This window comes from Sapajus apella, unplaced genomic scaffold (genome assembly GCF_009761245.1).
Source record: "Sapajus apella isolate SASKATOON/1434 unplaced genomic scaffold, GSC_monkey_1.0 scaffold55, whole genome shotgun sequence".
NCBI classification, from domain to species: Eukaryota; Metazoa; Chordata; class Mammalia; order Primates; family Cebidae; genus Sapajus; species Sapajus apella.
This window is the reverse complement of record NW_022436995.1, coordinates 4,705,614-4,731,034: the sequence shown is the minus strand read 5'-3', so window position 1 is coordinate 4,731,034 and position 25,421 is coordinate 4,705,614.

The window sequence follows — 25,421 nt, the reverse complement described above, 5'->3', positions numbered from 1 at the left end:
ATGCTTTTCTTCTTCTTACACCTCTTTGAGTTTTATTTTCACCTTTGCTTATCCATGAAAGTTACTACAATTTGTACTTTCTGGCTTCCAACCTCATGATATTCCAACTGACTGCATGAGTAGAAAGATTAAAAACCATAGGTACAGGCAAATGCACATAGACTAATTGGGAAGATGTTGCCTGTATATGGTATATTTATCTTTGTTTCAGTGATGCCCTTTGTCAGAGCCCATTTACTTCATGCCATGCCTGGAACATCAGCATCATCATCCCAATATTCTTTCCAAATTAAATCCAGATCAAATTATAGACTATAACTGAGTATATAGTGAGTCTGCCAAATAATTAAACTACTCACTGGTGCAAAAATCTGAAATTCAATTACCTTTGTCACTGGTAATATGATGACAGTTATGAGTCTAGTGAAGAGTAACTTTTTTTTTCTAAAATCTTTAGATCTTTCCATTACAGTTGTATTTTTAAAGGACTGTAATGTGCAGTGCTGTCTACTCTAGACCTTCCTTCAAAGGATGAATTTTAGGATGCTGTTACTTTTCTGGTTGGCTTCTTTGGAGATTTGTATGGACTTACTTGTCTATACATAAAGCATACAAACAATTTGAGTTCTGGTTCTGGAGAAGTATCGATTAGAGGGCGGTTAACAGGGAGAATGTTTCTTTTCAATAATATTTTGTAAACAGTTAAGTTCTATGAAATCTCTTTGGTATTTTCTCCTGCTTTTTCTTTGAGTTATATGTTCACTAGATTGGCGGTTCAATATTCTTCAGAAGAAAAAGCAATCTCTAAGAAATAGTCTCAACTGATTTATCCTGCAAATGTTCACTGAAGATCGACTGTCTACTATGTAGTATGAACATCCTGGAAAGACAATAGGGAGCAACTGAGTTTTACCTTTATGGAAATGTTAGTGCAGTAGATGTCGACGACATTAATCAATCAATGTCCGGTTGTGTTTTGAATGAAGTATATTATTTCTGTGGAGGTGATAATGCTGATCAATCTGAGGTCAGAGAAGGCTTCCTAAGGAATTAAGAGGAGAAGAAATTTACAGTCAGTGGGTGGAAGGACCATTTTAGGACTATGCTGAGTATATGCAGAGGTTTTGATATGGGAAGAATGCAGCCCCTTGTGAGAAAAAAACAAAACAAAACATGATAAAACCCAAAAGTTACCAGAAGAAATACGTTTTTGTTATTCCAATATGAAGTTGTAAGATTTGTTTTTGAAGAAAAGCTTATGAGAGGAAAAAACTTCTTAATTTTCATACGTTTTCAATTATAAGATCAGATATCCATTTGTAGGAGCCTTGTAAATTTTGATTTAGTTCAAATGCTGCCTCAACTTGAATTGATTTAGCAAACTTTCTCAATTTCAGCATACCTTATTGCTTTGACTTTCCCAGCTGTTAAAGTGCATATCAACTCCCATGCTTAGCAATCTGAACTTGTTTCTCTTAATAGCTTGTCATATACTTCAATCTATAGCAAACTAAAAGCTAACTACATTTTATCTAATCTATTTGTCCAAGAATTTATCATCAAAATAAGGTGGAAAAGTTCCCATATCCTTCCAGGTTCTCTCTAGTTCCTTCTCTTTCATCATCTTCTGCTAAATATTCTTATCCACCAACATTACTCTGAGTTTTCACATCATGATTCTTTACTTTTTACTACTTATTTATTATTGTGTTCTATTTGTTTCCCATACTATTCTGAAGGAAAGGGATGTTTCAAACTTATCTGTGTTTGTGGCTTAGCACAATGCCTGGAGCATGTTAGATATTTAATAAATACACACTTTTTTTTTCAGAAATATTGATGAAAATTCTTTATTTTTCCTTCTTTGCTTAGCAGGGTTATTTAGCAGAGGCTCCATGAAGGCAGGAATTTTCACTTTTGTCTGTACTTTATGCCTAACTTTTTGGATAGTACCTGGCATATAGCAGGGATTAAATAAATATTCATTGGAAGAGATAGGATTAATTAATTAATGTAATGTCTGTATTTTCTAAAGCATTGGATATGAATTTAGAAAACTTGAATCTTTATGGTCATGCAATAAAATGATGCCAAGAAATGTTTTTTAAGGCAAAAGCTACTATGACATACAATTTACTTTCAAATAGTTTTCTGTTACTTAGCTAACTATATGCAGTATAAACTTTTTAATACTCACTACACATACCTTATATAATGGAGGTTACTGCTGAGTAATTAAAATATACATGAATAAGTAACATTTCAATTTAAGATTAAATATCTAAGATCTTTAACTGACTAAATTTACTGATGATTTTGGCTATGGTCCAAATACAAAATATCATGGTTATTAAATGTACTTGTTGGCATTTAATCTGTTAATTATCATTTAAAGAGAAAGTCCTTGACATTTCAAGAGTTATTTCAAATCATTACTGCTAGATTATGCTACACTTCTTTTCCTTGCCAAAAAAAAAAAAATTACGTAAGGCTGTGACAGCATAAATTGAATAAATATTATTATCTGAATATATGAATTTCCTGGAACAGCCCATGCTTGTACAAAAACAGACCAAGAATGCTTATGGCGTGAGAGTTACTCACAACTACTTTAGCTATGCACTGTCTTGGGGAATGCAATCAGGATGACAACTGTGTCTGAATGATTGATTAGCAAGAAGTTCTAGGCTTCTTAGTTCAATCTCTCATCTACAAACCAGTGAAGCAAGAATGATTCCTTCCAGAAATCACAGTCTGATATCTCAATTTTCTTCACGGAGTTATAGCCAATGCTAAATATGTTTTCAAGCACAGACTTTAATGAAAGATTTCCCATTTAAAAGGACATCATTTCTAGCTTTAGAAATGCAACCTGTATCAATACTCTTAGAGAGATATCAATTAATTTCAAATATAAGGAACTTATTTGGAATTGGATTCAAATAAAAGTGCTATAAAAGACAACCAGGGTAATTTGAATAGATTTTAATGACATTAAGGAATTACTGTTTCCTTTTTATAAGTATAATAATGACATTATTACTGATTTTAAAATAATCAATTTTTTCAGAGATTCAAATGCATATTTACAAATAAAATGATGTAATATCTGGAATTAGCTTCAGGTTGATCTAGTAAGAGGATGGAGAGAGTGGGTGAGGTATAAATAAAATAGAATTGGCATTAAGGCAGTAATCACTAAAGCTGTGTGATGTGTTCATCAGGTTTATTGTAGTATTCTTTCTTCTTCTGTGTATGTTTTACTTTTCCATAATAGTAATTTTAAACAAAATAAAAACAAAATTATCTTACATAGAAAGAGAAGGATAAGGAAGTAAAAGTATGGGCTTCATACTTTTACTTGTAAAAGGTAAAGAGGAATAAAATCAGCCCACACAGAGCTTTCTCTCCTCAGCTCTGTTCTGTATAGTCACAGAACTGCCATTTTGAGGCAAATATTTTTATTTTTTTTCTGTAATTTTGTCTGTCTCACTACTTTTTCAGGTTATTGAAAGAAATCATTTAAAAAAATACGTTTGTATCTCCTACAATATATAACAGCAACTAGTAATTACTTAGTATTGAAAATGTGTGGTTTAATTTGTTAACAATTTCATAAGTAAAGCAAAATGGAAATTTCTGTGTGCAGGAGCCACAGGATGCAAATTAAAACTCAAGGCAATGTCAGTGGGAGAATACATTAAACATATAAAAGCTCAGGGATGATTTTATTTTAGCAAACTATCCAAAACCAGAAAGAGGTAAACAACAAAAATCTCAAAAAGATGGGTAGTTGTTAAAAGGAAGAACTATAAGCAGAATAAGAGAAAATTACCTGGAGGTCACCCAGAAATATGAAAAAATACAATTGATCAAATGGAAAAAGAATATTTATTTAATGCTTACTGTCTGCCAGGAACAAGAAGTATGTTTAAAACACAAAATAAAACAAAATTCCTATCTTCATGAAATCTCCCTTAAATATATTTAATAATTAAGTTTGCAAAATCTTTTTTAGAAGAAAACATGCAAACATTTAAATTAAAACAATTCAGAGAATGACAGTCCCATTTAATAAATTTACATTTTATTCTAATGCTGTTAAATACAATTTTATTTATGTTGGTACAAATTATGTAATGTTTGCAAATTGCTACCTTATGTGAAGAATCAATATAAAATTTTTAAAAACATAAACTGTTGAATGAAGCTGCTACAAATTTTAAATACAAGTTTATCTCCATTTAAAATCTTGGCATAATAGATAAATGTTATAAGTAAAACATCGCTTTTTATATTCAGTATTATAAATACTATTTTATTATGTGTTAATTTTATGTATGTTATATTTTATTTTGAAGCTGACTTAGCTGAGGTTTGAAGCACTCATTTAATCTGTTGTAGATGCAGGTGATTACTACCTCTACAAAATCCTTTTGGGGCCCTTGAGCCCCTATGCTCGAGCCTGCTCCCACACTGTGGAGTGTACTTTCATTTTCAATAAATCCCTTTATTCCTTCTTGGCTTTGTTTGTGCATTTTGTCCAGTTCTTTGTTCAGATACCAAGAACCTGGACACCCTCCACCAGTGACATATTTTGGCGAGCCAGCTGGGAGGAAGAGGTAAGCCCAAAGTTTGGAATTTATTTTTTCTTTTCTCCTTTTCCTTTCTGCTACACACAGGGGAGTCTCTCTCTCTCTCTCAATTTCCAACTCAGGCTGGCCATGGCCAGTGAAACTAGGGGATTTCCATGTGGAGAATCCTAACCACCATCACTCAGTTCACTTAAGGCCCTGGGTCTTTCATTTTTTTCCCTTTCTTTCTTTTTCAGTCTTTCAGTAGCTGTTTCCTAGTAGCTCCTTGGAAATTGAGGGCAATTGGTTGGGATCACTCCTTGGCATTGCCTGAAAGCCTAGGAATGAATGAGAATAATTATCCTGCCCAGAAGGGGGACTGATTCTGTTTTTTAAATTTTTTTCTGTGTGTGGTCCCTGATCCCTACATATGGTGCAGCTTAGAGGAAACTTGCACATGTTTTGGATGACTTAAACCTTCTTTTCTTAAGCTAAATTCTTCCCTTATCATATTCAACTGGCTAAGGACAAAAAAGCCCAACCAGCGTCCAGTTCCTCTCATTACAGTTGATGGCTATTCCTAGGAAACTCCTAGTAGGCTCTGGAGGGAAACCTGCATATGGCACCAGTACCCACCTAACGTCAGAGACGTCTGACACTCTAAGATTGAATGCCACAGGAGGGTGCTCTGGGGGATCCTGTGGACCTTAGTCTCCCCAAAGGGGATGCTCTTGGTAGAGGTTTTCAGGTCCAGTAATAAGCCTTCCTTAGAATTTTCTCTCACAGTTGCAATGTTGCTTGGCCCCAAAATTGTTTAGAATCTGTACTGTCAGCAGGAAAGTGGGATGGCATTCCATGTATCCAGGCTTTTGTGCTGCCATCCTAAGCAGGTGGCCTGGTTAACATGTGATGTCCTCCTTTGGTATTGTTTGGCCCAGTGCTCCTGGGAGACTGGGGAGGTTTGGCCTTTAAAAATCAAACTGCCATGGAGACTGCTTTGGACAAAATTTTGGTTCACAGCCTTCATTGGATTATCTATTGGGACAAAGTAAAACTAGCAAGCTTGGCATTGCTATTTCATGGCTAAGTTTCCAAGCTATTGATCTTCATTTATGTGTGTGTATACATGTCTATATGTGTTTATTTGTATGTGCACTTATTGTTATATGTTATGTCTACCAAATTGGCTTATAAGTAAAAGAGCACTCATAAATAAAATAAATCTAAGCAATTTTCAAGTTCACATGACTTAAAGTATATCTTTATATATAAATATATATATATATATTTTTTAATTGTGTTTTAGGTTTGAGGGTACATGTAAAGAACATGCAAGATTGTTGCATAGGTACATACATGTAAATTAGTTCAACCATTGTGGAAGACAGTGTGGCGATTCCTCAAGGACCTAGAAATAGAAATTCCATTTGACACAGCAATCCCATTACTGGGTATATATCCAAAGGATTATATCCAAAGGATTATAAAAGTATATCTTTATTAAACAAGCTAGCTTTAAAATTAGTGGTGGAAGAAAAACAGAAAGGCCTTCAGAATTTTTCTGAATTTTATGTTTGTCTTTGCTACATATTTAAAAATGTCAGTGTTAATTCAAGCTGGGAGCTGCTTGGGGCAAGTCTGCCTCCTATTCTAGTCAAAGTCTCACTGAGATAAATGCATAACTGATTGCTTCCTTTGGAAAGGCTAATCAGAAACTCAAAAGAATGCAACTGTTTGTCTCCCACCTACCTGTGATTGAAAGCCCCCAAGCCCCCTCCCTGCCTCAAGTTGTCCTGCCTTTCTGGACTGAACCAATGTTCATTTTACCTATGTTGATTGATGTCTCATGTCTTCCTTGTTAAAAATAAAAGTTTAAGTACAGTGTTTGGGATAAATATTTCAGGTAAACTTGTGTAAAATCTTAAAGTTATTTTTGATGCTTATTGAATATCTGGGTCATTTCTAAATAAGAAGGGGTTGTGATATGGGAAAAATAAGTTTCTAAAATTGTAGAATTGTTCTTATCTATAAATTTCCATATCTGATAGTTCAGGATTTCTTGCTTTTTAGGATTTCACTAAAGTTTAAGGTTATCAAAGATAAAAATTCTAGTTAACACATAATTCTGTATACAAAGCATGCCAGAAAGGGTTATGCTATTGGTGAAAAGGAATAATTTTATTTACTTCAGAAATTATCTAAAAGTTATTTCAAATTATAGATTTGAAAAGGTTATTTATGAAACAATGAATTAAAGAACCATTAAGTAGGGGAGAAAGGTGTGGAAAAAGTCTAAATAATATTCTTTAAAACCTGATAGAGAATTGAAGACATTTGGCCAATTAACATTTTCATAGTTAAAGCTCTTAGCCTTGATTAAAGTAAAATAAGAAGTATTGTCAAGAAATGCATTGGAAGTTTGGCAATTCTTTTTTTTTAAATATAGTTAAGCATGAAGCTGGATTTAGTGTGGAGCCAAATTTCACACATGTGCTTGCTAGCTTCACATTATGTTTACCGTTTTGCATGGATAGCACTAGAGTACTTATCGGTTATGTGCTTAAAGTGAATTTCTTGATTACACAGAAGGTATAATAATATTTGTGAACTTAGCATATTGAATTGTTTATCAGGAATAAAATATTCACTGTGTGGGTTTTCTGGGACCCTAGTAAACACTGTAGCCTCCAGGGTAAATTAAATAGGAAAACTTAAGCTTGGTTTCCTGTTTGTTTTTGCTTCTAGTTTTCATTAGTTTGCTATTTACTCTCCATTTATCTTGAATTCCTAGGCTACCTCTGTTTGGTCTGCAGGAATTGATATAGCATGTGAGCCTTGATAGAGCACATCAGCCTTTTAACCTAACTTTGGATTTTAGGCTTCCTAAATACTTTAAGCATGTTGAGTATACTTTTGTAAATATAATTTGAGTTATACTTCTCTCTCTGCCCAATTTCTCCAAAATTCATAAACTATTTGTCAATATTCTTAATTGATGGCAGTGTGTTTGTTTGCATACAGTCTAGCAGGGCTGCTAGAGCCACTCAGGAAGAAAGAACCCAGAAATGTGGCATGCTGGCAGAAAGATAAGAATTTCTTGCCAGTCAATCTCTGGCCTCTTTCTCTCTATCCAAACTCACTAAATAAAAAATAAAAGTACTGTTTATCTCCTCTGTAAAAATTTTAATTAATTGTTTAATAATAAGAGCTTAAATCAAATATTTTATCAAAAAAGTGAGAAACATAATGTCTTTTATTTAGTTCATATGACTTATCTTTGGGAAATGAACAGTTTTAAAGATTATTGGTAAAATACAAATGTCTTCAAAAATGTAAACATGTGTTCTAAATTATGTTCAAATATTTGGTTTGCTAAATGCTTTAAGGTCATAAGATGCTTCTTTGGCTTTTGAAAGTTGTTCAGCTTGCCTGCTTCCAGCTAGGTAAGGCCTGGGGATGCATGGAGTTGGCTCCATCCCTAGCTATGCTGGACATATTCAAACCTTTTCAGAACCTAACTTTCCGGGTTTTACATTAAAATTAAAATTGCCAAGAGTTGTCTTTGTAACATGTAATTAAGACTACTAGAAACAGTTTTACATTCAAGGTGTGTAAGAAGAGCAAAATGTGGTTTATTTTGGGAAAGGTTTTTGCTTCTTTAAAATTTCTGAGCCATCATTTCGGTAAAATATATAATTTATGGTAATCTGGAATTCCAAAATTAAACTTCAGTTTCAAATTTACCTTTCCTAATACCTGGGTTTTTGGATGGATCAGAGGGCTCCTGAAAACATCCAGAAAATAGGTAAACAGGATTATTTGACATGTTTAGATACATGGGATTGCTAAAATGATGGTCGATCTTCTTTAGAGTTTTTTTGTTGTTGTTGTTATTGTTTTTTTTTGTGAATAATACTAATATATGCTCCAAAATTGTATGGAATTTCTAAAATTCTAATGTCTAACTATGGTTATTATGTTGAGTTATTGTAAACCACAGAAATAACTAAATTTTCTTGACAGTTCTATGCACCTAATTTGGAAAAACTACTGGTATTCAAGAAGGATATAAATCTCATGTTGCTTAAGCATGGAGTACTGGAGAACTACATTGCCATCTTGTCCTTGTTGAGACCTTAAAGCTTTTATTATTAAGAGTTCTTCTTTCCATGGCTCATGGAAAAGATAAAATGATCCAAATTGAATACACTGATGTAGTGACTTAGAAATTACTAAAATAGTTTATAAGCCAATATTTGGTCCCATATTCCTGTGAAAACAATTCAAACCTCAGGTACATTTGGTTGCCTGGTGGGCTATTTAAACATTTTATAAAGGGATTTCATTCAATTATTACTATTGCTATTTTTAATGGTATTTTAGGTTCTAGGGTATATGTGCAGATCATGCAGGATGGTTGCATAGATATATACCTGGTAAGGTGGTTTGCTGCCCCCATTCCCCCACCACTTAATTAAATTGAGACCATTTTAACACTCCAAGGAGGAATTATATACCCATAAACAATCATGTATTATTTGCCCCTACAACTAGTCCCTGACAACACCTAATTTCTATTGCTATAGATTTATTTTTTTTTCTGAACATTTTATGTAAATGGAGTTATAAAGTCTGTGGTCGCTAATGACTGGCTTCTTTCACTTAGCATAATGTAATGGCATCTATTAGTACTTCATTTGTTTCTATGACTGAATAACACTGCATTATACAGATATTCCATAATTTTTAAATTCATTCATCAGTTGATAGAAAATATGGTTTGGCTCCTTCCCCACCCAAATCTCATTTTGGATTTTAATCCCCATATTTTGAGGGAGGGACCTGGTGGTATGTGACTAGATCACGGGGCTGGTCTCCCCATGCTATTCTTGTGTTAGTGATATAGTTTTCATGGGATCTGATGGTTTTAATGGTGGCAGTTTTTTCCTGTGCTCACTCCCTTCTGCTACCATAAGACATGCCTTGCTTCCCTTCACCTACCACCATGATTTTAAGTTTCCTGGGGCCTCCTTAGTAACTTTGCAGCAAGGTGAAAATGGGCTAATACAATAGATATTAGCTTACTTCTACTCTTTCGACTATTACGAATAATACTGCTATAAGCAGTCATTACAAGCTTTTGTGTGAACATATGTTTTGATTTCTCTTGGCCGTGTACTTAGGTGTGGAATTGCTGGACTACATGGAGACTCTATGTTTAGCATTTTAAGGAACTGCCAGACCATTTTCCAAAATGGGCGTACCATTTCATATTTCTAGTAGCAATGAATTAGCAATCCAAGTTGTATCCTTGATGATATTTATTACTGTGTATCTTTCTTTTATAATAGCCATCCTAGTTTGCGTGAGGAGGTATCTTGTAGTTCTGATTAGTATTTCCCTAATGATGATGTTGTGCTTATGTTCCTGTGCATATTGTAATTTTTAAGTTTCATTTGGAAAAATATCCAAATTCTTGCCCATTTTTAAAAAGTTACCATTTTCTTCAATTAATAAATTTGATTATCATAACATTATTAAGTATAAGGAGAACTCAAACAGAAAGGATAAAACATTACCATGTATTCCCTGTCACACTCACCTACAGTTTCTCTGTTATGAACATCTTTCATTGGTGTGGTACAGTCATTACAACTGATACATCACTGTTAATGAAAGTCCATAGTTTAAGGCTTATGTTCTATGTGTTCTAAAAAATGTGTAATGTCACATATGGACCTTAAAACGATCATAAATAATAATTTCACTGCCTTAAATATTTCCTGTAGTCTGCATATTAATTATTCACCACTCCTCAAAACCCCGGCAACCACTAAACTTTTTATTATTTCTAGAGTTGTATCTTTTCCAGACTCTTATGTCACTGGGATAATATAGTATATAGCCTTTTCAGACTGGCTTTTCACTTAGCAATGTGCATTTAAGGTTCTTCCATGTCTTTCTTGGTGGCTTGATATTTCACCTGTTTTTATTTCTGAATAATATTCCATTGTGTATATGTGCCATAGTTCATCTATTCACCATAGGAGGACATCTTGGTTGCTTCCAAGTTTTGGCATTTATAAATACAGCTGCAATCTCAGGGATGAGATGGTGGAATAAAAAGCTTCACTGATTGTCTCCCCTCCAAGGACACCTAGTTAACGCTTTCATAAGAAATAAAATCAGGTGAGCACTCATAGTACCTGGTTTTAACTTAATATGTCTGAAAGAGGCACTGAAGAGATAGAAAGAAAGAGTCCTGAATTGCTAATGCCACCCTTCCCCTTCCCCCAGCAGCCGCAGCAGAGTGGTGCAGAGAGCATCTCTCTGTGCTGGGGGATGGAAAGCACAGCAATTGTGAGGCATTGAACTCAGTGCTGTTCTGTTAGAGCAAAAAAAGAAAAACAGACCAAACTTAGCTGATGTCTACCCACAGAGGGAGGATTTAAACTAGCCCTAGCCACAGGAGAATCATGGATCCCAGTGGTCCAAACTTGAGTGCCCCCAAACTTTGCCACTGAGGGTGAAAGTGCTCTCAGCCTCTAAGTAATCTTGAAAGGTAGTCTAGGCCATAAGGACTGCAACTTGTTGTCCTAGTGATCAACTAGTCCCAGAGACAGTGGACTGGGAGGGCATGCAACATTCTGAGACACCATCTGGGGAAGCCAAGGGATTGCTGGTATCACCCCTCCCCAAGGCTCAGGTTGCACAGCTCATGGTTCCAAAAGAGATCCCTTTCATCTGCTTAAGAAGAGAGAGAACAATGGGGAGGACGTTGTCTTTCATCTTGAACACCAGCTCAGCCACAGCAGGATAGGGTACCAGTCAGATTCATGAGTCTGCTGTTCCAATCCCTAGCGTCCAGATGACATCTGTAGACACACCCTTGGTCAGAAGGGAACCTGCTGCATGAAGGAAAGTAGCCAATCCTACCAGCATTCATCGCCTGCTAACTAAAGAGCCCTTGGGCCCTGAATAACCAGCAACCATACCGAGGTACTAAACCCAGCGCCTTGGTGAGCCTCTGAAACTTACTGGCTTCAGATGAGACTCAGCACATTGCCAGCTATGATGGCTATAGAATAACTCTTTCTGCTTGAGAAAAGAAGAGGTAAAAGTAAAGGGGACTTTCTTTGTCTTACACATTAGGTACCAACACTACCACAGGGGGATAGAGCACCAAGCAGGCTCTTGGGGTCCCTGATTCTAGGACTTTTGTCTGGATTTTTAGACCTGCCCTAGGCCAGAGAAAAGTCCACTGCCCTGAAAGATAAGTACCAGGGTAGGCAGCATTCACCACAAACTGACTTAAGAGACCTTGCTTCTTAAGGGAACATTGGTGGTAGTCTTGCATTACACCCCATGGCCAGAGGTGGCAGTGGCTATGAGAGCAGACTCCTTTGCCTTTGAAAAAGAGAGGAATCAATGGACACTACTGCATCTTGTGGTTTGAGTGCCAGCTCAGCTGTAACACACTAGAATGCCAAGTAGACTTCTAAGGTTTTTGACTCTAGTCCCTGAATCCCAGATGGCACTTCTAGACCCATCACAGGCTTGGGAGATCTCATCATCATGAAGGGAAAGACACAGGCCAGGCTAGCTTTGCCACCTACTCATTGTAGAGCACAGGGACTTGAGGGAACATATGCAGTAGCCAAGAAGTGGATACAGCAGGTCTTGGGCAAGACCCAGTGCTATGTTGGCTTCAGTTATGACTCAGCACAATCACAGTGGTAGTGGCCACATGACTGGTTGTCTCTCTACCCTCAGCTTTAGGTGGCTCAGAACAGAGAGAGATTCTGTATGTTTGGGAGAAAGTATAAAAAGAGAACAAGAGTCTCTTCCTGGTAATCCAAAGAATTCTCCCAGATCCAAGACCATTAAGGTAGTACCTCTATGAGTCTGCAAAAACCATAGCATTACTGGGTTTGGGGTGCCCCTAAAGCAAAACCAGCTTAGATCATATCACTGAAGCCCTTTCAAATATCTGAAAAGAATTCTCAAGAAAGATGACTATAAATAAGCACAGAGAGCGAAGACTAAAATAAATACATAACCCTTCAATGCCCAGACACCAAAGAATATCTACTAGCATTAACACCACCCAAGAGAACATGACTTGGCCAAATTAACTAAATAAGGCACCAGGGACCAAACCTAAAGAAACAGAGATATGTGACCTTTCAGACAGAGAATTCAAAAATAACTGTGTTGTGGAAACTCAAATAAATTCAAGATAAATAAAATGAATTTAGAGTTCTAACAGGTAAATTAAACAAAGTTTAAAACAACTAAAAATAATCAAGTAGAAATTCCAGAGGTCAAAAATGCAATTGGCATGCTGAAGAATGCGTCAGAGTCCTTTAATAGCAGAATGGATCAAGCAAAAGAAAGAATTAGTGAGCTTGAAGACAGGCTATTTGGAAAGACATAATCAGAGGAGACAAAACAAAGGAATAAAAAACAATGAATCATACCTACAGGATCTAGAAAATAGCCTCAAAAGGGCAAATCTAAGAGCTCTTGGCCTAAAACAGAAGCAGAGAAGGAGACAGGGGTAGAAAGCTTATTCAAAGGGAAAATAACAGAGAACATCCCAAACCTAGAGAAAGTTGTAGAACACCAAGCAGATTTAACCCTAAGAAGACAACCTCAAGGTACTTAATGATCTAACTCCCAAAGTCAAGGATAGAGAAAGGATCACAAAAATAGCAGCAGAAAATAAACAAATAAACATACAATGGCACTCCAATATATCTGGCAGCTAACTTTTCAGTGGGAACTTTACAGGCTAGTAGAGCATGACCTATTAAAAGTGTTAAAGGAAAAACAAAACAAAACTTTATCCCTGAATAGTATTTCTGGTGAAAATATCCTTCAAACATGAAGGAGAAATAAAGGCTCCACAGACAAACAAAAGCTAAGGTTTTCATTAATACCAAACCTGTCCTATAAGGAATACTAAAGGAAATATTTCAATCAGAAATACAAGAACATTAATGAGCAAGGTACACAACTTACTGGTTATAGCAAGTATATAGAAAAACCCAGAATATTTTAATACCATAACTGTGCTATGTAAACCACTGTTACACTAAGTAGAAAGGCTAAATGATTAACTAGTGAAAAATAATTACTAAAATAACTTTTTAAGACACAGTAAAATAAGATATAATTAGAAACAACAAAAAGTTAAAAAGCCTAGGGACAAAGTTATGGTGAGTTTTCATTAGTTTTCTTTTTTCTTGTTTGTGTGTTTGTTTACAGAAATAGTCTTAAGTTGCTTTCAGGTTAAAATAAGGAGTTATAATAATTGCATGCCTCATAGTAACTTCAAACCAAAAAACATAAAATGGATACAAACACACACACAAAAAACAAAATCAAGAAACTAAATTATATCACCAGAGAAAATTATCTTTACTAGAGAAAGACAAGAATGAATGAAAGAAGAAAGAGAAAGCCACAAAACAACCAGAAAACAAATAACAAAATGACAGGAGTAAGTCCTTATTCAATAACAGTAACATTGAATATAAAGAAACTAAAGTCTACAGTCAAAAGACATAGATTGGCCAAGTGGATGAGAAAACAAGACTCACTGATCTGTTGCCTACAAGAAACACACTCCACATAAAAAGATATACATAGACTGAAAATAAATGGATGAAAAAATACATTTCATGCCAATGGAAAGCAAAAAGGAGTAGGAGTCACTAGACTTATATCAGACAAAATAGATTTCAAGCTAAAACTATAAGAGACAAAGAAAGTCTCTATATAATGATAAAAGGCTCAATTTAGCAAGAGGATATAACAATTTCAAATATATATGCACTGGAGTATGTAAACATATAAAAGAAAGATAATTAGAGTTAAAGAGAGGGATAAGTCCCAATATAATAATAGCTGGAGACTTCACCCCACTTTCGGCATTAGATAGATCTTCCAGACAGAAAATCAACAAAGAAACATCAGACTTAACCTACACTATAGACAAAATGGCACAAAAAGATATTTACAGAGCATTTCATGCAAGAGCTGCAGAACACACATCTTTTCCTCAGCACATGGATTATTCTCAAGGATAAATGTTAGGTCACAAAACAAGTCTTAAAACATTCAAAAACTGAAATAACATCAAGCATCTATCCTACCACAATGGAATCAATCTAGAAATTAACAACAAGAGGAGTTTTGGAAACTACGCAAATACATGAAATTAAACAATATCCTTCTGAATGACAAGTAGATCAATGAAGAAATTAAAAAGGAAATTGAAAAGTTTCTTGAAATAAGTCATAATGGAAACACAATATACCAAAACCTGTGAGATACAGCAAAAGCAGTACTAAGTGCCTACATCAAAGAAAAAACTTCAAATAAGCAATCTAACGAGGCATCTTACTGCATTTTTTCTAGTTTTAAAGAACACAGTACCCAATAGGCAGTTTTTCAAGCCTTTTCCCTCTTTCTTGCTTTTGGAGTCACCAGTGTCTACTCTTCCAATCTTTATGTTCATGTGTACTCAGTATTTAGCTTAGCTCCCAATTATAAATGAGAACATGCAGTATTTGGTTTTCTGTTTATGCATTAATTCACTTAGGATAATAGCCTCCAGCTGCAGCAGCATTGCTGCAAATGACATGATTTTATTCTTTTTTATGGCTCTGTAGTATTTATTGGTTTATATGTATCACATTTTCTTTATCTAGTCTACCATTGATGGGCACCTAGGTTTACTCTATGTCTTTGCTGCTGTGAATAGTGCTGCAGTGAACATATGAGTGCACGTGTCTTTTGGTAAAATGGCTGATTTCCCTTTAGGTATATACTCAGTAATGGGATTGCTGGGTTGAATGGTGATTCTATTTTTAGTTTTTTGAGAAATCTCTAAATAGCTTTTCCCACAGGATGAACTGATTTACAATCCAACCAACAGCTTACAAGCATTCCTTTTTTTCCTGCAACCTTGCCAACCTGTTATTTTTTTCACTAGTTAATAATAGCCATTCTAACTTGTGAAAGGTTATGCCTCCTTGTGCTTTTGACGTGTATTTCTATAATGATTAATGATGTAAAGAATTTTTTTTTGTCTGTGTTTTGGCCACTTGTATGCCTTCTTTTGAGAAGTGTCTGTTTATGTCCTTGGTTCACAAGTTAACCGGCTTGTCTGTGGTTTTTGTTGTTGCTGTAGATTTAAGTACGTTATAGATTCTGAATATTAGTTCTTTGCCAGGTGCTTAGTTTGCAAATATTTTCTCCCATTGTGTAGGCTATTTACTCTTCATAGTTTCTTTTGCTTTGCAAAAGTTCTGTATTTTAATAAGATTAATTTTTTTGGTCACATTTGCTTTTGAGGACTTAGTCAGAAATTCTTTGCCTAGGCCAATGTCTAGAAGAATACTGCCTAGGTTTTATTCTAGGATTTTTATAGTTTGAAGTCATATATTTAAGTCTTTATTTCATATCGAGTTAATTTTTATATACTTTTTTGAGAGGTAGAGGTTGAATTTCATTTTCTACCTATGCTTTGCCAGTTTTTCCAACACCATTTTTTGAATAAGGTATCCTTTTCAATTGTCTTTGTTGAAGATTAGTTGGTTGTCAGTGTGTGGCTCCACTTCTGGGTTCTCTATTGTTCCTTTGGTCTATGCACCTGTTTTTGTAACAGTGCCATGATTTTTTAGGGACATAGTCTTATATAATAGCATCTTCAGATTGTGATGCCTTTAGTTTTATTCTTTTTACTTAGGATTACTCTATTTGGGCTCTTTTTTGGGGGGGTTTCATACAAATTTTAGAAACTATTTTAGAATAGTTTTTTTTTCTAATTCTGTGAAGAATTTCTAATTCTGATCAAATAATTGGTGATTTGATCAGAATTGTGTTGAATCTATAGATTGCTTCAGGCAATATGGACATTTTAACAATATCAATTATTCCAATCCATGAGCATGAAATGTTTGTCCATTTGTGTTCAATGATTTCTTTCAGCAGTGTTTTGAAGATCTCTTTGTAGAAATATATATATTTTAACTTCTTGGTAAGCTGTATCCTAGGTATTTTATTTTTTGTGGCGATTGTAAATGAGGTTGCATTCCTGATTTGAATCTCAGCTTGAATGTTATTCATGTATAGAAATGCTACCGATTTTTGTACATTGATTTTGTATCCTGAGACTGTGCTGAAGTTATCAGGTCTAGGAATTTTTTTGGCATAATCTTTAGGGTTTTCTAGGTATAGAATCATATCATTGGCTAAGAATGATAAGTTGACTTTCTCTTTTTCTATTTGGGTGTGTTTTCTTTCTTTCTCTTGCCTGATTGCTCTGGTTAGGACTTCCAGTATTGTAATAAATAAGGATGAGAATAGACATCATTATACTGTTTCAGTTCTTAAGGGGAGTGATTCCAACTTTGGCTCATTCAGTATGATATTTGTGGGTTTGTTATAGATGGCTCCTATTATTTTAAGGTGTGTTTCTTCAATGACTAGTTTGTGGAGGGTTTTTATCATGAAGGAATGTTGCATTTTATTATTGAATGCTTTTTCTGCATCTATTGAGATGATCATAAGGTTTTTGTTTCTGTTTATATGGTGAATCATATTTATTGATTTTGAACCAACCTTGCATCCCAGGAATAAAACCTACTTGATTGTGGTTGATAATCATTTTGATATTGCTGGTAGATTCAGTTTGCTAGAATCATGTTGAGGGTTTTTGCATCTATGGTTATCAGTAATACTGGCATGTGGTTTGTTTCTTTTCATAGTGCCTTTGCCAGGTTTTAGTATCAGGATAATGCTTTCCTCTTCTAATTTTTGGAATAGTTTTAGTAAAATTGCGACTATCTCTTTGTACACCTGGTAGAATCTGGCTGTGAATCCATCTGCTCTGGGCCTTTTTTGGTTAGTAGAGTTTGCTATTATTATTATTACTGATTCAATTTTAGAACTTGATTTTGGTTTCTTTATGGTTTCCATATCTTCTTGGTTCAATCTTGGGAAGCTGTATGTTTCCAGAAACTTATTCATACTCAGGTGTGTTTCTGTGATAGCAAATATCATTCTTTTGAGTCCATGTTTAAAACTCCCTTAAGAATCTCTTGTACAGCTTGCAAATTCTCTTATAGATTGCTTATCTGAGAAAGACTGTTTCTCTCTTGCTTATAAAGCTTAGTTTGGTGTGCTATGAAATCCTTGGCTGAAATTACTTTTCTTTAAGAATCCAAAAAATAGGCACCCAGTTTCTTCCAGCAGGTACGGTTTCTACTGAAAAGTCCATTGTTAGTCAGTCTGACAGGATTTCCTTTATAGGTTACATGATACATTTCTCTAGTTACCTTAAAGATTTTTTCTTTTGCATTGACCTTGGAAAGTCTGATGACTATTTGCCTTGGGGATAGTCATCTTGTGTAGTATATTGTAGGAGTTCTCTGGATTTCCTATGTCTACATGTCACCTCTATAGAGAGATTGGGGAAATTTTCCTGCATTATATCATCAAATATGTTTCAAAGTTGCTTACTTTCTCTTCTCTATCAGGAATGTCAATTAGCCACATGTTAGGTTACTTTATATAATTGCCTATTCCTTAACTTTATTCATTTTTTAAAATTATTTTTTCTTTATTTTTGTCTTACTAGATTGATTCAAAGGACCAGTCTTTGAGTTCAGTTTTTTGTTTTTTTTTTTCCCTTCTGCCCCTTCTAGTCTATTTTTAAGGCTTCCAACTATATTTTGAAGTTTCTTTCAGGAATTTTTCAATTTACAAAAGTTTTATTTGGTTCTTTTTAATATAGTTACATCATTATTAAAATATTGAATCATTTTTTCCTGGCTTTCTTGGATTGGATTTTAACTGTATCTTGGATCTCATTAAATTTCTTTCCCATCTATATGTTGAATTCTGAATTCTATATCTATCATTTCAGATATTTCAGTCTGATTAGAATCCATTTCCAGGGAGCTAGAGCAATCCTTTGAAGTGAATGAAAGACTCTGGTGTTTGTATTTCGAGGGTTCTTGTGCTGATTCCTTCTCATCTGAGGGAACTGATGCTTCTTTTTCTTTTTGAATTTTCTGTCATATGGATGGAGCTTTTTTATTTTATTTTATTTTGCCTTTGAGGGGATGACTTTGGTGCACGCTGTGCATAATCTATTGGCTTCATTTCTGGGTGCTATCAGAGGGCCAAGGTTCTGTATGAGTTCCTTGGTCAAAGATAGGTTTGTGCAGACTTCCCTGGTAGCAAAGTATTTTTGTTTTGTCATGTAATTCAGGCTGCCATCCAGTAGATGGCAGTTCAGAGTAAGTTAAGCTCTCAGCCATATTCTCCCGCAGTGGGAATGAGAGAAGTACAAAACAGTGCACCCCCTCATCTCACACTTGCCTTCAGCAGAGGTGAAATCACGGCAGAATTATGAGAAGTGGCCTCTTTCAGTGTACAGTTACTGGGCACCAATGTGACGAGCCCTTGTCAAGTCTACAACAGTCCACTGAGTGGGGGGGCAGGGGTCAAGAGATGATTCCCTATCCAAGTCCATTCCTGGGGCTTGGTGGTGCCCTCTTTGGTGGCTGGCACCATTCCAACATTTCCTTTGTCCCATGGGGAGCTTTGGTGTGATTCTTTATTTTCCTAGGGTGGTCATTCTGAGGGTTAAATCTCCAAGGGATTTACAACTCCCCAGTGACCTGCTGGTCCTCTATACTTGCCAAAGTCAGAGTAGGTTGTGAAGTATGTCTGTGTATGGTCTGGTGATTCAATGCTTCGAGCAGAGGATCCCTGGGAAGAGGAGTGGCACTGCAGGTGTACCAGTATGGTGCTTATGGCCCAGAGTTTTCAGTCCAGCAGGTGGCCATGGAGCCTACCCAGCTTGCACTCCCCTGACCTCGTGTGTCTCCCTCTAGCATCTTCTCTGGCAGCAGTCCCAGCTGGCTAGGCTTGCTCCAAAGCCCCAAGCTGTCTGAACCCAGATCACTCAACAGTTCCAGGCATTGTAGGCCATGGGACTCCTTAGAGGAGAAGTCATAGCTAGCATGCCACATCCTTTCAGATCTGGGCTTGCGAAGGGACAAGTGCCCAGCTCCCACACTGACATAGGTACTTGTGCCACACTCTCCTTTGTGTTCTGACAGCAGGGGCTCCTCCCCTGCTTGAGATCAACCACAAATTTTAGCTCTATACCCTTGGGCAGTGTGCTGAAATCATGGGGAGTTGGTACTGGGCCTGTCTGTGGATTTATTCTCTGGCTCTTTTGGGGTCAAGCGCCAGCTTGACAGGGAATGAACTCCTTCTAGGCTGCCAATAAAACACTCAGGCAGGGTAGTGGAGGGTATGTTGTGGGCATCCTCTTGTGGGAGTGGCCACGTAAGCTATCTTGGAGAGGCCAGCAGGTAAGAGGACACATTGATTTGATCTAATTCAGTTCCATAGCAATGGTAGTGGGGCCAGTCTTGGGCACATGAGTGTGCCTGGCCCTGTTCTCTCCCGGTTTGGTGGACAACAGTTGCTGTAGCCACTCAATGCAAGATGGAGAGCTTTGGGGTATCGGCACCTATGGGCATATTATGCTGCAGCTGCCCAACACAACAAAGCCTTCTGGGCTTTATATGGGTTCAAGCTGTGCCTCTCTGCATGTTCTCTGGAGAGTTCTCCCTTCCATTCTAAAGGTCTGTGAGGGTCATGGAACCACCTGTACCTAAGATCTCAGAGGTCTGTAGCAGGAATGTGTTGTCCCAATTTTCTTCATTCATCCCTTCTTTAGAGTCAGTCCAGTTTCGAGGGCCAGTAACTCTGAGCAGGTTGAATCACTTCTTCCCTCTTTAGCCATGGTGTCTATATCACTTCTCTATCAACATTCAATGTTTTCTCTCAAAAGATCTGTTTAATGTGTGAAAGTTTACTCAATAATTTGATTATTCTCCATGGAAGGGGCACTTTCTGGTTGCATCTGGTCAGCCATCTTGCCACTCAATTGGATCTGTGTCATATTTACCTTTTTATTATTGTATTGTAAGAGTTCCTCCTATATTCTGGATATAAGTACCTTATCAAATAGTATTTGAAAATATCTTTTGCCAATACGTAAGTTGCTGTTTTATTTTTGATGTCCTTTGAAGAACAGAAATTTAAGTCAAAAGATAAAAATTTATCTTTTGTGTTTGTTTTTCATGTTAAACCTAAAAAATTATTGCCTAATCCAAATTCATGAAAATGCATTTCTGTGTTTTCTTCTAATAGCTTTATAGTATTGCCTTGTAAATTTAAATCTATGATCCATTTGAGGGCAATTTTTACATGTGTTGTAAAGTAGGCTTCCAAATCTATTTCTTGTGTATGCCATTGCCCTAGTACTATTTCCCTACTGCATTATCTTGGAATCTTTCTCACAATTAGACATAAATATATCTATAGTTTTTTTCTGAATTATCACTTCTATTCAATTGATGTAAGTTTCTGTCCTTCTGGTGCCACACTTGTCTTGATGATTGTAGTTTTGTAGTAAGCTTTGAAAATAGACAGTGTACGTTCTCCAACTTATTTTTCTTGTCAATATACTTTTGGCTCCATGGATTCTTTGCCTTTCCATGTGAATCATAGAATAAGTTAGTTAAGTCCTCCAAGAAGACAAGCTGGAATTCTGATAAGGATTTTATTCTATTTATAGATCAGTTTGGTAAGTATTGTCATCTTTGAAAAACTGCTGTAAAGAAAAAAAATTGCTACTGTAAAGAAATATAATCAATTTAGCATGTTGATCTTGTATCCTGCAACCTTCCTACAGTTACTTCTTACATCTAATAGATTTTCATTAATGAATGACTTAGGGTTTTCTATATACAAGATCATGTCATCTACACATAGTATTACTTTATTTTCCTAATATGCATCCCTTTTATTTCATTTTTCTAGCTTAATTGCCGTATATAGAATCCACAGCACTTGCTGAATAGAAGAAATAAAAATAGGTATACTTATCTTTTCTTTACCAGAGTAAGAAAGCATTCAGTCTTACATCATTAAGAAAAAGTTTGTTGTGTTTTTGATAGGCATTTTTTATCAGGTTAAGGAAGTTCTGTTACGTTTATAGTTTGTTGAGTGTTGTTATCAAGACATTTAGTTGGAATTATTTTTCCTGCATCCATTGACATCATATAATTTTCTCTCTTTATTCAATTAATATGGTATATTACAATAATTGATATTTGGAAGTTAAGCAAACGTTGCATTCCTGGGTTGAATTGTACTGGGTCATGGTTTATTATTCTTTTATATGCTTTTGGATCATTTTTAAGCAATTTGTTGGAAATTTTTTCTATATACTCTCAAGTAATATTTTTGTTCTGTTTATTGTGATGTCTTTATGTAATTCTAATAGTAAGGTAATATTATTCTCATAAAAGAAGTTGAAAAGTATTTATACATAAAGCTGGAGGTATCACATTACCCAAATTCAAACTATAGTACAAGGCTACAGTAACCAAAACAGCATAGTCCTGATACAAAACAGACACACAGGCCAATGGAACAGAACAGAGGGCCAGAAATAAAGCTGCACACCTACAATCATCTGATCCTTGATGAAAAGCAATAGAAAAAGACTCCCTATTCAATAAATGATTCTGGAATAACTGGCTATCCATATGCAGAAGATTGAAACTGAACTCCTTCCCTAAACAATATGCAAAAATCAAATTACTATGGATTAAAGACTTAAATGTAAAAGCTAAAGCTACAAATACTCTAGAAGAAAACCTAGGAAATACTATTCTGGACATCAGCCCTAGCAAACATTTCATAATGAGGGTGTCAAAAGCAATTGCAAGAAAAACAGAAAATGACTAAAGGGACCTTATTACACTAAAGAGCTTCTGCACAGCAAAATATACTATTAACAGAATAAACAGACAATTTACAAAATGGGAGAAAATGTTTGCAAACTATGCATGTGACAGAGGTCAAATATCCAGAATTTATATGGAACTTAAGCAAAAAACAAACAACCTCATTTAAAAATGGGCAAAAGACATGAACAGAGGTTTTTCAAAAGAAGACATACACATGGCTAACAAGCATATGAAAAAATTCTCAACATTACTAATTATTAGATGCAGGGAATCCATAAGCCCACACGTTGGTGCCAGAATGGAGGGATTCATGAACCCCATGTGGGGTACCAGAATATCGGGAGCCAGCCCTACATCACCTGTGGGTACCCCAAGTCCAGTGGTGATAAAAGAATGAGAAAAAGACAGATTAAAAGAGACCAGATTAAATGGGATTAAAAGACAGATTAAATGGGACCAGGGGGCCATCACTTACTACTCTAGAGGAGGCAGTGAAGGCCCCGAGGTCTGATCATCCACTCTATTTATTGGTTATCATCACTTTGATCTACAGGGTAGGGGTGGAGTGATGGTGGGGAGAGGGTGATGGTGGAGTCAATCAGTGAGCCGGAACTGAATCAGTGAACCAGAACTGGTGTGTCATTCTAAGGATTGATAACAGTGGAAGTTTGGGAATTTCACAAAACAAGAACAAGTGGTTATCTTTAGCTTATTATCTATGTACAGCTGATGGAACGTGGACTGTCCAAGGAGCCTACAAGTCTGGCTACATCATAGTGCTATGAAGGGGTTTTACATCCTTGAGCACAATGTTTATGGTAACAGAGCCGAGGTCACCCTGCACTGGAACATGAGGTACGGAGAGGCCTTCCTCCTCAAAGGCCTCCTGCGGACTTCTGCACTTTGTTGTTCCTTGTTTATAAGTTATTCATAACCAACTAATGTAGGCACTCTGTAAGTCCTTTATCCTTTGCTGTTTTTTCCAACAATTAGAGATATACAAGTTAAAACCACAATTAGGTACCATCTCACACCAGTTAGAATGTCTATTATTAAAAAGTCAAAAAAAAAAAAAAAAAAAAAAAAAAACCACCAGATGCTGGTGAGGTTGTAGAGAAAAGAGGACACTTATACACGGCAGGTGGGAACGCAAGTTAACTCAGTCACTGTGTAAAACACTTTATGGACTTACGGACTTATAAAAGAAGTTGAAATAGAACTACCATTTGATCCAGCAATTCTTTTATTGGGTATATAGCCAAAGGAATATAAATTCTGATACCATAAAGACAAATGCACATGTATGTTAATCACAGCACTATTCACAATATCAAAGATATGGAATCAACCAAGATGCCCATCAAAGTGGGACTGGATAAAGAAAATGAGGTACATACATACCATAGAATAATAGCCAAAAAAAAAAAAAAAGATTATGTCCTTTGCAGCAATATAAATGGAACTGGAGATCATTTCCCTAAGCAATCTAACATAAGAACACAAAACCAAATACCACATATTGTCACTTATAAGTTGGAGCTGAACAATGACTACACATGAACACAAAGAAGGGAACAATAGAGACTGGGTCCTACTTGAGGTTGGAGGATGAAAGGAAAATGAAAAACAACCTATTGGGTACTGTGTTTGTTACCTAGGTGATGAAATAATCTGTACACCAAACCACCATAACATACAATTTACCTGTGTAGCAATCCTGCACATGTACCCCTGGGCCTAAAGCAAAAGTTATTTTACAAAAAATGAAAGTGCTTATTCATATTGTACTTTTTAAAGAGTTTGTGAAGAATTGAGATTTAATTCTTTAAATGTTCTATGGAATTTACTAGTGAAGGTATCTGGTCTTCTTTGCTTTGTGACAAGTCATTTATAAACATCAATCAATCTCTTTATTTATTATAGGTCTACAGGTCTATGTAGAATCTATTTTTCTCCAGTCATTTTCAGTTAATTCATATTTCCAGGAGTTTGTCTATTTTATCTAAGTTTTCTGACAATTTGGTATACAAATGTTCATATTATTTAAAAAATTTTTAAATTTGCCATATGTTATTGGGGTACAGGTAGTGTTTGGTTATATTAGTTAAGTTCTTTAGTGGTGATTTTGAGATTTTGGTGCACTCGTCACCCGAGCAGTATGCATTGCACCCTGCTTATAGTCTTTTATCCCTCGCCCGCTTCCACCCTTCCCTTTAAGTCCCCAAATATCACTGTATCATTCTTATGCCTTTGCATCCTCATAGCTTAGCTCCCACATATCAGTGAGAAAATGGGATGTGTTTCCATTTGTTTGTGTCATCTATGATTTCTTTCAGCAGTGTTTTGTACTTTTCCTCGTAGTGGTCTTTCAATTCCTTGGTTAGGTTTATTCCTAAGTATTTTATTTTATTTTTTGCAGCTATTGTAAAAGGGGTTGAATTCTTGATTTGGTTCCCCACTTGGTCACTGTTGGTATATAGAAGTGTTGATATAATTTTAATTTTCTTAAATTTATTGAGGCCCATTTTGTGGCCTATCTTCAAGAAAGTTCCGTTTGCTGTTAAACAGAATGTGCATTATTTTTTGTAGTCCTTTTTAGTTCTTTAACATTGAAATGTTTTCTTCCTGCTTTTGTCTATTCTTTCTTTATGGCTCTCTTCCCCTCTGATGTATAAATTGTTGTGCTTAATGGTGTTTCACATTTTTCTTAGGCTTTATTCATTTTAAAAATTATTTTTCTCTTTGCTTAGACTGAATAATATCTTTTGATAAATCTTCAAGTTCCTATTCTTTTCTTCTGCCATCTCAAATTTACTGTTGATTACTTTAGCAATGTTTACATTTTGAGTATGCAGTTTTCAACTCCAGAATATCTAATTTCCACTTAGCACTCACTGAATAATTTCTTTCTCATTGTTTATATTCTGTATTTGATGAAACAATTTCATCATATCTTCCTTTATTTTCTTTAGGTATATATATTTTTTTAATT